At 40.4% G+C, this 15,190-nt stretch overlaps 2 pseudogenes; one reads left to right on the forward strand and one right to left on the reverse strand.

Annotated features, from left to right (window-relative positions):
• The first annotated feature begins 683 nt into the window (after positions 1-683).
• On the forward strand, positions 684-3,119 carry LOC143358909 (cytochrome P450 9e2 pseudogene; annotated as a pseudogene).
• Positions 3,120-8,063: 4,944 nt separating this feature from the next.
• LOC143358900 (cytochrome P450 9e2 pseudogene) lies at positions 8,064-11,422 on the reverse strand (annotated as a pseudogene).
• Between the last annotated feature and the right edge of the window lie 3,768 nt (positions 11,423-15,190).

Genomic DNA, 15,190 nt, shown 5'->3' on the forward strand with positions numbered 1-15,190 from the left:
AGAACTTAGTACGATTTTTATTTATTTAATTTTGGCTACAAAAATCGAAAATTGTATAAACCTCCGCAGTAACCTAGTTAATTTCGGCATTAACAAATTGTTATTCAGTGGCACTAATTCTATGACAAACAATATTAAAATGCAAAGTGCAAACGCACCATAAGTGCATTTCTGCGCACATCGTGTCGAAGACACCAGTACGTCTTTGTTTGGACCGTTTATTTTGAAAGTGGTGTAAGTCAATTAAAAAAAAAAAAGAAATGAGCAGTCACATAATTCGTATATTTGTATCTTCTTATCAACAAAAAATGGACTCGCACCACTTTCAAAATATACGGTCCATTTCTAGATAACACGAACCGCAAGATTTCAACTTTTCTCGAATTTGTCAGTTTCTAGAATAAATATGAACCAGCAACATCGTCTTGAACCTAGCATAACCGCTCGCGATTTATTCTGAAATCGGGCAGGATTTCCCGCGACCGTCAACAACAAAGAAGCAAACGCTCGCGAGTATTCGAGACACGCCTAAGTGCGATAGCTGTCGCTATCAAAGTGGGAGGAAACGAAGCCGCCAACAACATGCTCGCGCGTAGTTTCGCAAGCCGCGGCACGCAACACATAGACAGGACGCATAGAATTTTCGGGGGAAACGAGATAAAAGACGCGCGAAGCGGATGATTGATGCCAGTTGCACTGCTCGGTGCACGGTAGAGAGATCGGCGCCGGAGGATTCCTTGCTCGAGGGCAACAGCGTAAACGCGATCCGCGATCAGGTTTCCCAACTAGCTGTAAACACGACGGGTGGCCGTGATTTGATAAGACCGGTTCCAGCGAAACAGTGACCGCGTGAAAACAGTGATAGTCAGTGACAAGATTGTACGGCCAGTCGTGTGAACCGGAACGGCCATGTTGGAGTGGTCGGTGACCGTGGCGTTGATCGCCGTGATCGCGGCGCTATACTACTACCTGAAAGGTGTAAACAGTTTCTTCCGCGAGAGGGGAATACCGGAAGTGAAGTCCTACCCAATCGTCGGCAGCCTATGGAAGGCGATATTGCAACGGACGACGTTCGCAGCGCAGGTCAATGACCTCTACAAAACGCATCCCGACGCGCAGTACATCGGCTTCTTCGACTTTCTGACGCCGATGATCATGATCCGAGACCCGGAGCTGATCAAGTCCGTCACCGTGAAGAACTTCGAGCACTTCCAGGACCACAGATCCCTCCAGGCAGACTCCTCGGAGCCCCTCTTCAGCAAGAACCTATTCGGCCTGCGCGGGGAACGATGGAAGGAAGTGAGGAACCTGCTGAGCCCCGCGTTCACCTCCAGCAAGATGAAGGCGATGTTCAAGCTGATGTGCGAGTGCGCGGCCAGATACGGGCAATTCTTAGCTAGCTTGGCGAAGGAAGGTCAATCCCTGGAGCTGAAGGACGCGTTCACCAGGTACACGAACGACGTGATCGCCACCTGTGCTTTCGGTGTCAACGTGGACTCCATGGCCGACCGTAACAACAAGTTCTACGTGTATGGCAGGGAAGCCACCAGCTTCGGCAGGTGGCAGTCGTTCAAGTTCTTCCTGGTGCGCAGCGCTCCTGGTGTTTGCAAACTGCTTGGTATATCTCTGATCGACCCGGTGATCGGCGATTTCTTCAAGGAATTGGTTGCGACCACCATCAAGACCAGGGACGAGCAGGGTATCGTGAGGCCCGACATGATTCAGCTGATGATGGAGACCAGGGGGAAGATGGGTCCAGGCAAAGAGCTCACGATAGAGGACATGACCGCGCAGGCGTTCGTCTTCTTCTTCGGCGGGTTCGAGAGTACCTCGACCTTGATGTGCTTCGCCGCGTACGAGGTTGGCGTGAACCCGGAGATCCAGAAGAGGCTGCACGAGGAGATCGACGAGGTTCTAGAGGCGAACAATGGAGAGGTGTCCTACGAGGCGATCAACGACATGAAGTATCTCGACGCGATCATAAACGAGGCCCTCAGGATGTATCCTGTCATAGTTGCCGTCGACAGAGCCTGCACGAAATCGTTCGAATTACCACCAGCCATGCCCGGACTGAAGCCGCACGTCGTGCAGAAGGATCAATTCCTTTGGATCCCGATCTACGGTGTCCACTACGATTCTCAGTATTTTGAGGAGCCCCAGAAGTTTATCCCGGAACGTTTTCTTGACGACCCGAAGAAGATTCTTAACTCGGGATTGTTCTTGAGCTTCGGCTTGGGGCCAAGGATGTGTATCGGCAACAGGTTTGCGCTTTTGGAAGCCAAGGTTCTTCTGTTCCACGTTTTCGCTCGATGCAACCTGAAGCCTAACGCTAAAACCACTATCCCGATGGAGCTGAGCAAAAAAGGATTCCAAATGACCGCTAAGGACGGGTTCTGGTTCGATATCGAGCCCAGGAAGGTCGCTCCACCTGTCCTCGTCAATTCTGTCAGCAATGGCAGTGCTACTCGTTAGAGAAATTGTTTGGAGATTTTTACATGATTTTTTTCGTATTTTTATACACCTCTAGATTAATTATTATCGCGCGCTGATTTGTCAGCGTGTTCTCGGAGATTGTCATTTGTTATTGGCTAGTGATCAGTGACATGTACATTAATATGGCACAGTGGGTGATTAGACTACGGACTTTTTCGAAAGGAAGCCACTTAGGAATTTCTTTCTTTGTTTAATAGTTTTTTAAAGGCAATTGAAAATTTGTGAAAGCACTCAGGAATTTCTTTCTGTGTAGAATAATGTTAGAAAATTTTAAATATATTTGAAAATATATTTATTACTCATGTGACAGATAATGTTGCTTATGATGTTGTCAAATGTGCATTTGCATTTTAATACTCCATGCAATACTTTATAAATGTAAGAAAAATTTGACGCAGCTAGTACTTTAATGTAAACTTGTCGGTTTGTACAAAAGAATTGTAATAATTTCGTCACCCACAGCGTATTCAATTTAAGTGATTCAATGATTCTGCTGAATTCGAACCGTGAATCTTTAAAGCAATTCTACTGTTTCATTTTTTCATTATATTTTGTAATGCTTAAGTTGAAGGGATTTTATCGAATTTAATGTGAAATTATGTAAATACACTTCATAATTGTGATGACATTCATTTTTGTCGATTACAATACTTCGTTTCCAGGACGCAGGTTCGGGTATATATAGGTTTGGAGATTCACGTCAGTAAGATAAATTTGTACATTCTGGGAGCCATGACGTCACTTACTGACCTACACGTGGCAATTTAAAAATATACACAAGGTAAGTGTTGATAACTCGTTTTACTTGGTATGATGACGTAGAAAGATGAATTTGATGAATCGGAGGGGGTGAGGAGGGAGGAGATAAAAATTCGTCGAATTTTTTGCTTTTCAATTTCGATCTGTGGCACTCAGAACGAGAGAGCTATTAATATAATCAAATGTAAAATTAATAGTGTGCTATTTCCTTTTCAATCCTTGAAACACTTTTCAGTTGATATTTGCAATTACACCGACGCTAAATATTTTGATGTGCATCATCTCGAACAACTTTCGCGCAGTGTATGTTTAGAAAAAATTGTGTTTACTTGATTGCTTTTTCAAAAGAAATATTTGTCGACACGATAACCGATTTAATTTTCCTGTACATGAATTTAATACGTTAAACTTCTGTTCGAGATGCACTAAAATACAATTTATCCATCGTAAAAATATCATTTTGACGTAGATTGTTTAACTAAAAATGTAACTCTTTTTCACCGGTAGTAATTCTGGGAATAACTGTGCACGCAATAATTGGTTTGATAAGACTAGCGATTAAATATTAACGGAGCGTACACGAAAACAATACTTTATCTTATATTCTATTTTAGTGACGATATGAAATATATAATACAACGAGTGCTCAGTTCAAGTGAAAATGATTGATTGAGAAATTAAAATGGTTTAACATAATCTGAAGCTAAATTCTTCTCGTAAATTGCATAAAATCCACAGTCTAAAGTTCCGGGTCTATTTTGACCCAAAATAGGAAAATCGCCCTTCTATTACTTAGTTTCTGCTGAATTAATTAAATGAACAGCAGCTGCAGTTTTAAAAATATATTTTAAATCATTGCTAAACAATCCAGTAAATGGTCCTAAACGTCATCGAATATACAGTGTGACATTGGCCAACTCGAATATTTCCGTTATTAGTAATATTAAGAAAAAAATGCTATGTCCAAATTTGCACGATATAAAGGGGGAAATATTTTAACGCAAACATGTTTTGTACAGGTGAAGGTATTTCGAGGATCTCAAGGTCACCCTGTGAACTGTATGTTTTTATTTAGGTGACCGTGTGGCCTGTCCCGATACGACTTTACTGACCTACAACACTTTCATCTTCCAAGGTCACTCAAAGTCGTCCATTCAAAATGTAGCTTAGACGTCCACCTAGACAAAGAGTAAGAAACAAAGTTTTAATTGAGATATTTTCACGTCAAATGGGACACTCTTATACCATTTGTTCATATTATTACAATTAACGGAAACGTTCGAAGAGGTGAAAGTCCCGGGTCGACCTTGCACAGTTATACACATAGTCCGTTGTCCGAGGATTAACACTTTGCCAAACTAGAAACCTCGAAAACTCCATAAAATCAAAGTAAGTTATTTCATGAAATAAAAATTGAAAAAGTTAAATGTGTGATATCGAGCAGTCCTCCAAATTTGTTGTGTTTTACAGATCCTAATCAAATTTGGTACAATGAATATATTCACGTAAAAATTCATTTTAAAACCTGGCCAAATCATTCCGTCACCCATATATGGGTGACATGGCAGTCAATGCGTTAAACGAGATGTTTTGATCGTCTCTGACGTTGGTGGGCATCGGCCTGGCACTGAACTTGCCTGTGACGTCAGGTTAATCGGAAAGAACTTACTCCTGCAGCCAATAAACGTTTCGCGAGGCCGAGCTGGAGTCGGCGCGTCGAGGGGGTGGGGATAATCGAAGCTACTCGAAAAATCAGCGACAGGCGGCGGTCGTTCAACGCAAACCGCAGCCAGGACGAAAGTAGAAACGCAAAAAAATAAAAATGTTCGGGGGTAGATGCAAAGCGAGGGAGAGAGCGAGAGAGGGAGAGAGAGAGAGAGAGGAAAGAATTACCATTTCCCGGGTCCCGACGGCAGTAATGGACGCCTGTTACGCGTCCATCTCAATTACAATCTCCTGAATGGATCGGACCTTCTCTACATGACTGGCACGTAGCGCGGCGTTGCGCAATGTATAACAGTCGTATAATGTATTCCGGTACGTGATCGGCCGGTGTCAAAGACGTGATACGACCTTGTGAATGTTGCCTTAATGAGCGGCTCGGGCTGCTCTCCGGCAGGTTCCACGTTTCGAATGGCGCCCGCGAATGGACCGTTCTCGAGGGCGAATCAGTTTTCCCAGAATAACTCGCGACGCCATCGCTTTGGCGAAGGCGCTTTCATACAATTGACCCAGATATCAGCCGCGACATTCCTCCGATTGACTCGCAAAGACGATTACGGGCCGCGAATTGCATCGCCGGCTGCGCTATTCGAAGGCCGAGCCGTCTGTGCTGTCTGGCGAGTTTTCACTCTTTGACGTCAACAGAGTGCAACGATCACGATTTTTTATATCACTTATAAAATAGTCAAATTAATCTTGCGCATGTCGCGATGGTTTCAATTGTAACGCGTCGAGAATTTTGCTGTGATAATATACAGTGTTTACTCGATATATGTCGAAAACACGGATCTAGCCAGGGACATATATCGGGAAGGAGATGCTATTCTTTGATCTACGTCGAACGTAAAAAAAAGGAGAAAGACAGCGAAGCTCTAGAGTCCTCGGTTCGTGGCCCCACACGGTGTATACCTCGCGGTAGTGGGGATAATTCCGCGACGTTTCTCATATAAGTCTTGGCGACATATACAGTGACTCCCACTTATTAGTCGGACGCTTTTAAGAATCGTATAAGTTTGTTAATATTGGACCATACGATTTTGATTTTTTTTAAGAAGTTAGGACAATTGGTTTGCTACATAAAGTGAACAAAATTTTTTACAAAAATTGCAATTGGTCGAAGAGATTGCTGAGAAAATACTAAAAGTTGTATTTTGCAACAATTGAATATTAGTGGGAGTCACTGTACATACGTATAGAAAAATCATTGTAAATATCAAAAGGCTAGTAGTAAATGAATCGTGATGTTAGTAAACAAAACTGTTTGTATCTCAGAAACGGTTAACCTTTCGACCTTTGTTTACGAAGGCTTTTTTACTAAGCGTTCTATATACCATATAAAAATTGAATGATTTTTTTAATACCCTGTATGGAGTAAACACTGTATCTTTTTTTGTAGGAATTTTTATTCAAAATACATCTGAAAGCAAGTGAGGCTAGTTAGCAAGTTCTTATTATAAAATTAATTCCACAAAAATAATTCAGAAGGTTTTACAAAATCTCTTATATTAGAGTCTTTAACATGTTAATTGCTGATCCAGTGACCACAAAAATTCGCTAAAATCTGACCATATTTATTTAATAAACCAAAGAGGACAAAGAAGCATAAATTGACAATGTTAATCACTCTCTCATTTCGTTTCACAGATTTTAAGGAAATTTTATTTAAGGATTCGGACGAATGTTTTTCCAATTATTCTATTGTAAATAACGAGATCAGTCTGTGCGAATGTAGATTATGGTTGAAATTTCTCCGGATGCTGTGAAACGTCCCTTTTTCCCCGAGCGAACATCCCTTAGGTTGCCTAGGAAATATCTGGCAAGTTGACCCGATAAAAACCACCCCCTTTAATGTAATTCACTCACCGCCATCGGTAAGGGTTGCTCGAGTGGTTGAACGTAGGTTAGCGATCGAAGGAGGAGCATGAAGAGAGGGTTTTGGCCAGAATTAATGAACTGAAGATCGCGAGGGTAGATCCCTGCTGTGTATTGTCTTGTCGTGTTAATGGAAAGAGGTGCGAACAGACAGACAGAAGGGAAAGCAGATCTTACTGTCTATTTGTTTTTTACCCTTTCTCGGAACAGATTTTTCAGGCCACTCTACTTTCGTAGATCATTAGACGAAGGCGTTTCTTTTCCAAACTACACCCCTACCGACATTTAACGTACACTTTTTCCCCCATAATTTCCCCTCAATTTGTTTTGACAATTTTTTTAGTACTTTAATTGACAATTGTACACACAGTTGAAATTATACTGTACTTAAGAAATTAATAAACAATAAAATTTTTATTTATCATTGTATTTCGAAATGATCAAGGACTAGCATCTACATTATTTTCAGCAATCACGAATTTTACTTTCACATATTTATTTATTTTACGCGTTTATGAAAAATGTGAGTGTGTGGAATATAAAATAGGAAAAAAGAACATTTACAAACTATTACAAAGGGATAGAAATTTCTACCGTTTGTTGCAATTCGGATAGAAACATTTTATTACGCATAAAAATTCGCAGTCTAAACACAGCCTTCTGGCGTTCAACGACGTCAAGACCAATGTCAATGACTGTTGATACTTACTATGATCACATGTCGTAAACGTTATCAGTGATAACGCTAACACTTGAAGTAAATATACCATATATCAACGCATCAATATGTAAAGTGGTAGGTAATTGAATGATTGTGTTCCAAATCTATCGACTAAAATTATATTACCTCTAAAGTACCTTATTTTCGTCTAATTGTAGATATTTATCCTAATCATTTTTATTGCTAGAAAAATTTTGGTTGTTATTTTTTATTAAAATCTAATATTTCTAATATTGTTTAAAATAAATATGTATTTTTGTTTCATATTAATATGTTACGTTGTTACTATTTTGTTATTACGTTCATTGACATTGTTATGTTTTTTTTTCATATTGATTGCACAACTACAGCCGAGAGCTGATAAGTATAAAAAGGTCAACGCCTTGACAAATATTGAGATAAATATTTTAGTACGTCGCTGTTCTGTAACCAGTGTGAATCATTTTTTTAATCACTGCACAGATTAAAAAGAGAAATAATACTTGAAACACTACCATTCAAATGATACAATCAGAGTTTATCTTATCAATACAGGTTTACAAATCAGTCTTTCACATGAAAAATACAAAACCAAAAATACAAAAATTATCATCTTCATTACGTACGTTTAATACAAATAATGTAATACTGTGAATAAGTAAGTTAACGTCTATTTATCTTTCTAATACAATCTTAGACTGACGTGATTCTAATCAATTCTTCTGCTTACATTCGTTCAATTAAATTAGGTCATGCCAAAATTAATGCAAATTTTCTTTTTTGTATATTTGTATACGCTGAAACACAAAAAAAAAAAAACGGTCACAATCATTAGTCTTCTATGTTGGTAGATACATCTGTATAAACAATCTTACAGATTCTAGGAAAATTAGGAAAACTGCAATACATAGAACACTAATGGTACTGATTATGTTTTTATATTTTACCTTCCAAAAATCTGATAAAATTCGTATTGCTTATGACACGATGTAACCTTTGAGCAGATTATGTACCCAACACGGTAACAAAATTTTCCGCGGAAAAGAGCTAAAAATAAATATATAAATAAGAAGGTGATATGACTCGAGAAACTCAAGGAGACAAGTAGAAGATAAGTAAACAAAAGTGACATAACCGCTTGTTTTTATGTCGCAACTGTGAGTCACTGTCCGTTAATTAAGTGGTGTATATATTCATTCACGGTGAGCACTATGAATAATGGATAGTTCTCTTATTAACCTCTATCGAGATTAACATAGTATTGTGTTGCGAACAGCGAGAAACATTGTGCGCCACTTAATCTAGTAAAACCGAACCTAATCGAATCGTATGAGTCAACTGATGATGTCACAGTCTCGAGAAATCGTTTTACGACTGCAACAGCGTTTCCGTATTGTTCAATTTGGTAGTACAATTGACAAATAAATTTCAGCCAGCCACTGTACATCTGTTAACCATAAATCTTTGATGATACTCCATTACACACGCAATTAACACGGTAAAATGGAACACTAGCATGATACTGGATAATAAACATTCGATATTCATTTGTCAATCGGATAATATAAGAAGGCTCTAACAATTCTTTTTCTGTCCCAGATTATCTTTCTATTTTGTTATGTAAAATTATACATAAAATCAGTCATGAAGAAGAACATAAACAAGAATTGGAATTATGGCAACGCGAATAGAAACTTTAATTTATTTTCACTAGTAAGCCTTTATCTGGTCGCACACGGTCTACGTTCACAAATTTTGCAGCAATACATATTGCTTTTTAAACATTTTCTGATACTTCCTATGAGTTTGCAAATGTGTTCTGACACATCTCCTGACAGTAAATATTTCCCGTTAATTCAAATGACAATAAAACAGTTTCTCAGTTATTATTACGTCTTCATAAAATTATCTCGATTACTGCGAACTTTCAAAACATCAATTCAGAAGAACAAAGGATCCAAGTCAATAAGTTCTTCATTAAGCTAGATTTATTGATAGGCACCAACGAAGAGAACCTAATAAGATTCAGACGAAACAATGGAACAAGAGGACAACATTTTCAGTATTCCGACAAAGAAAATACATAGAATCGCTTCTTGCGTCCGTTCACATATTAGATTAAAAATATATGCAATACAATGTTTTTACCGAGTGCGAGGTTATCGACAAGCTATCAGAAACGACAGCCGCAGCGTCGAGCGTGACGATTTACTCGCGTCCCGCATTACACGTGCCATTAGGCAACAGAGTATCAACATACTGGCTACGATTCTTCCGTGGCTCGACGTTCAACCAGTATCCATCTTTAGCTTCGTTCCCGAACACGTTGAACAACAGTTTCAACGGGATTTGCGTTTTCGGGCAGGGCTTCAGATCGCACCGAGCCAAAATGTGGAAAACGATCACTTTCATCTCAGTCAACGCGAACCTGTTACCGATGCAAATTCTCGGACCGATGCCGAACGGAATATACGTTCCCGAACTCGTGATCCTCTTGCCATCCTGAATGAATCGCTCAGGATCGAACTGTACGGGATTGTCGAAGTACTTGGGATCGGTTTGGATCGCATGGTTCGGGATCCACAGGTTCGTTCCCTTTTTGACGGTGAACGGTTTGCCGCCGGGAAACGCTGGCGGTAGCTCGAAATCCTTGGTGCACATCCTGTCCAGGAAGACAACTACCGGATAGAGCCTCATCGCCTCGTTGGCCACGGCGTCCATGTACTCCATGCCAGCGATAGCCTCGTAAGTCACCTGTCCCTTCGTGTTCTCCATCACCTCGTCGATCTCCTCCTGCAGCCTCGCCAGACATTCAGGGTGCGCCAGCAAGTTGTACAGAATCATACAGGCCTGGGTCGCGACGCTGTCGTAGCCTCCGAAAAAGAAGCTGAAGGCATTGCTGACCACTTCCCTGGTGGTAAACGGTTTCTCGGTCTTGTTCTTCTTCTGGACATCCAGCAGATGCTGCAGCATGTCCGGCCTGTGTATACCGTTCTCCTCCCTGTACTTCATGTTGTCCAGTATCGTTCTCTCGAAGAAGTCCTCGATGTCCTTCGCGAGGAAGCGGACGCCGAGCAGCTTCGAGAGCGTCGTCAGGTACCTCTGCATCAAGAACTTGATGCCCGTCAGGAACCCCGTGAAGTTCGTCGCCCTCTTCCCGTACACATACATCGCATTATTCGGGTCCTCGATCGTGTTCACGTTCAGGCCGAACACGCAGCTGGCGATCACGTCGTTCGTGTACTTCGTCAACACGTTCTTCAACTCCAACTGCTTTCGCTCTTCCGCTGGCAGGTTGGTCAGATACGCCGCGAAACGGGCAGCGACCTGATTCATCAGCAGAAACATGGCCTTGATCTTACTGGAGGTGAACATTGGCGTCAGCTGGCTCCTCACGTCCTTCCACTCATCGCCGCCGAGAACGAACAGCATGTCGGCGAACAGTGGGTTCAGATCCTTGTCGAGGAACGGTTGGTGATCCGAGAAAGACTCCAGGTTCTTGATCGCGACGCTCTTGATGAGCTCGATGTCGCGCAGCAGGATGATCGGCTTGGTGAACTCGTAGAGGCCGACGTACTTTGCTTCAGGATTATGGTAGTAGATCTTTTTGACTGTCTCGCATAATGGCTCCTGTCGGAAAACGAATCTAGCCATGTTTCCAACAACTGGCGCAGGTTTGATATGATCGATGCCGTGCTTTTTGAAGAAGTTTAGGCCCCTGAAGGCGTAGTAGTAGACCGCCATTAAAACGGCCACTACCGCCAATGATATGGACAGAGGTTCCATCCCGGTTTGCGATTGGAGAATTATACTTGGCACGATGTTGCAGCCACTATGCTACAGAGAAGACTGACTAACCACAGAGATACCACGCGTAATTTCCACTTCCCACTCTCCCAGGAGCAGCTTATAAAGATTCAACCCCCCCCCCCACCGTTCCACTTCTGGCACCGGTTGACCCAACTATCTCCGAGATCTTTGAGTGGTTTGGGCACAGCAACAAAATCATGTATCTTATCCACTTACTCAAGAAATATCGATATCTCTTCTCTGCCGAAACGATGTTACAATATAGTGCAATTTACGTTGTGTTGTTCGTAACTCTGTGCTGTTGCCTTACATTGGACGTAACGTACTTGTCAGAAATTGCGTTTAATTGCGCAACATTTATATCATGATTGGACTGTAGATTTTATGCATTTATGATAAATATAGAAGGGGTCAAATACAAAACAAGGAAAATATTTAAAGAGTTTAAACATACTGTTACCAGATTTCCAACCCATTAAAATTATGAAGAAATGTAATGCATGTCTGTAAGTAATGCATGCATGTCCCTGCGCCTTGAGATTAACACTAAACCTACCACAGCCGGTCAAAATGACCATTTTTTATTTTACAATTACTGAAATTGTAAAAGTGCTTTCTTGGGAAATGATTAAATAAATATATTTGGGAGAGAACGTATTATAATGCGGACCGCACAAAATCGAAATAAATTGAATCTCGTCATTTTTATAAGAGAACATGTATTAGTTGCTTTTAAGGCTCAGTAGGTTTAGTGTTAATTTGGACGATTTTTATTTTGCGGAAAAATCATAATAAAAAAAATAATAATCAAATCATAATATACTCTGTGTGAAGTATGTTTTGTGTGTTCTCGTTTTGTAGCCAAATGTTGTGATGATTACGCAATGCGGATACGTCCGACGTATTGTATATTGATTTTATGTCAGCGTTGTTAATTGTTATTAAGAATTTGCAATTATGGCAACGGCAAGAGAAATTTCAATTTGTTTTTACTAACAAGGAATCCTTACGGTGAAAATTGCAGTTTTTGACGATTTTCAACCTATTAATGTTATAAATCTAACGATTCTTGCATCTTTCAATGCGTATGGTTTTTCCGCATCACCTCTTTTGATGAAACTTTCAGAATCTGTATAACTGACGTAGATATACAAAATGTATATTTCAAATTTTCCATATAGGCTCACATAAAAAAGTTTTATACAACGACTTTTAGTAGTTTCTTTATAAATCCGACCAATTGCGATTTTTTGAAAATGTCTTTTTCGCATCACGTAGTAAACTAATTGTTCTAACTTCTCAAAAAAATCAAAGTCCTATGGTCTGATGTTTAAAAAGTTATTGTCCTTTGAAAAGTGTCCGAATATTACTGGGATTCACTGTATACAGGGTGTTTGACCTAACTCGAGCATCTATAATATCTCGCTTGTTTTTTATGATAGAAAAAAATGTCAGAGGAAAACTGGTGGAGGTTGGTTCATAGCGGCAAATATTATGGTAGGCAAAAAAATTTGTTGAAGGTTATATTTTTTGAGATTTCAAGGTCATCGAAGTTTTTTTTTTAATGGAATGATATATTTTTATTATCGCTATATGATAGCCGAGGTCAAGACGAATCTAACGACCTATAATACTGACCTTCGCGTGACCTTGAGTACGAGAGATTCATAAAACTTGGTCATTTGATGTAAATAGTGAAATAACGATGACATGATCCCCCTAGGGTTTCAAGAAATGTTCTTGCACCTTGACTAACCTACAGACCTACCATAAATTGTAAACACTGATGTAAATTCTTCTCGTTTCGGTGACTCTAATCAGTACGTTTCAGAAATTCATCGGGATTTATTCGATTGTGATCGATAACGTTACTTCTCTGAAACGATGGTGTACAGTAATGCAGAAAAGATAGAAATCATTTGAGTTTATGGCGAGGCTAAAAGTAACTCAGTACAAGCATCTCAACTGTACGCAGAAAGATACCCTAAGAGAAATCATCCTTCTCGACGAAGTTTTGATCGCATAGTTCAATTGTTTTGTAAAATAGAGAGTATTAAATCACTGAAAAGAAAACGATCAAAGCCTGCTACCAGAGAAGATGCCGAAACTTTTGTATTGGCTACAGTCAATATTGATCCTACTACAAGTTGTCGAAAATTTGGACGTTCTTTAGAGATTTCCGAAGCAAGTGTGAGCCAAATATTGCAATGTCATAAATTTCATCCATATTGTAGGAGCCGGTACCGTTAGGCGCGACCGCGCGACGGTTAGGTCAAAGAGTATAAAAACGGATACGTTTTTGCCTAAGCGACCGACCGCGAATCTTCGCGAAATAAACATACGTCGGGTGAACGCCCTAGCGAGCGAGAGAGTGAGAGTGAGAGTGAGAGTGAGAGCGTGAGTATGCGAGAGAGAAAAACAACAAAAGTGCGACGACCGCGGGCCCCGTATATGAGCCGATCTTATACATGGTGGTTGGTAACTGGTGGTACAAGCGGAAACGGTGTGATTCTACGCGAAAAAAGAAGTCGAAAATATAGAATAAAATGTTTTCATCCGAAGCTTCGTTTTCGAGAAAATCGAGTTTGAAAATGCAGCAAGTACGCATGCTATTCGATAGGAATTGTCTGCTGCGTCTGATCATGACCTACCAATTCTACTTCCTGCGCATACTAAAGCACGCGAACCCGACGGATCTTTAAATTCGATTTTCTCGGAAACAAAACCTCAAACGAAAAATTTTTATTCTATATTTTCGACTTCCTTTTTCGCGTAGAATCACCCCCTTTCCGCTTGTACCACCAGTTACCAACCACCCTGTATATGTATTTGGGCGACGATCGGCTATATATGCGAGGTAGGTCGCGGTCGCGCAAGAGTTAGAGTTCGAATCCGAGAGTTGAAAGAGTGCAGAGAGAGAGAGAGAGAGAGAGAGAGAGAGAGAGAGAGAGAATCGCGATTTGGGAGTTCGGGGAATTGAGTGTAAAAGGCAGTTTGAATCCGAATAAAGCCTTGGTATTCGTCAATATCGTTTTCGATCCCGCTTCTAACACCTTTTCCTACAATTACATCAATTACATCAGGAGCTTCATGGTAACGACTTTGAGAATCGTGTTGCTCTTTGTATCATATATGGACATTGCAGTAAATACAAAGAAATGAACATTTCTTTTATGACGTTCTCTTTACTGACGAAGCTACTTTTTCTAACCATGGACAACTGAATACACATAATATGCATTATTGGTGCACTAAAAACCCGAAATGACTTTGACAAGTTGTATGCCAGCGTCCATAGAGTGTAAATGTATGGTGTGGAACCGTTGGTGATAACAAACTCAAGGTCACGCGAAGGTCATAATATTACACTTCGTTGGATTCGTCTTGACCTTGGCTATCATATAACAACAATAAAAATATATCGTTGCATTTAAAAAAACTTCGTTGACCTTGAAATCTCAAAAAATATAACCTTGAACAAGTTTTTTTGCCTATCACAATATTTGCCCCTCTGAACCAACTAATGTTTTCCTCTGCAATCTTTTTATGTGAAATACCCTGTATATGTTGTTAGCACGTCCGTCTGCTCTCAAGGTTCTGCTTGAAATACATCCATATGAGAATGCCGTGCGCCACACGCCTGAAGTTGAACGTGCCGGAACGGAACTGGTCTGTGCCGGAACGGAACTGAACAGGATAATATAAATCGACCTTTACAAGAAGGTCCCGTGGAGGCACTAGCAGGATTCCCGACTACCTGCCGTAGACCACCAGCCGTGGTAGCTGCTTATTAAAAATTTCTCTCGTTACATTTTACTTCTTCGTAAACATATT

This window comes from Halictus rubicundus, chromosome 1 (assembly GCF_050948215.1).
Source record: "Halictus rubicundus isolate RS-2024b chromosome 1, iyHalRubi1_principal, whole genome shotgun sequence".
Taxonomy (NCBI): Eukaryota; Metazoa; Arthropoda; class Insecta; order Hymenoptera; family Halictidae; genus Halictus; species Halictus rubicundus.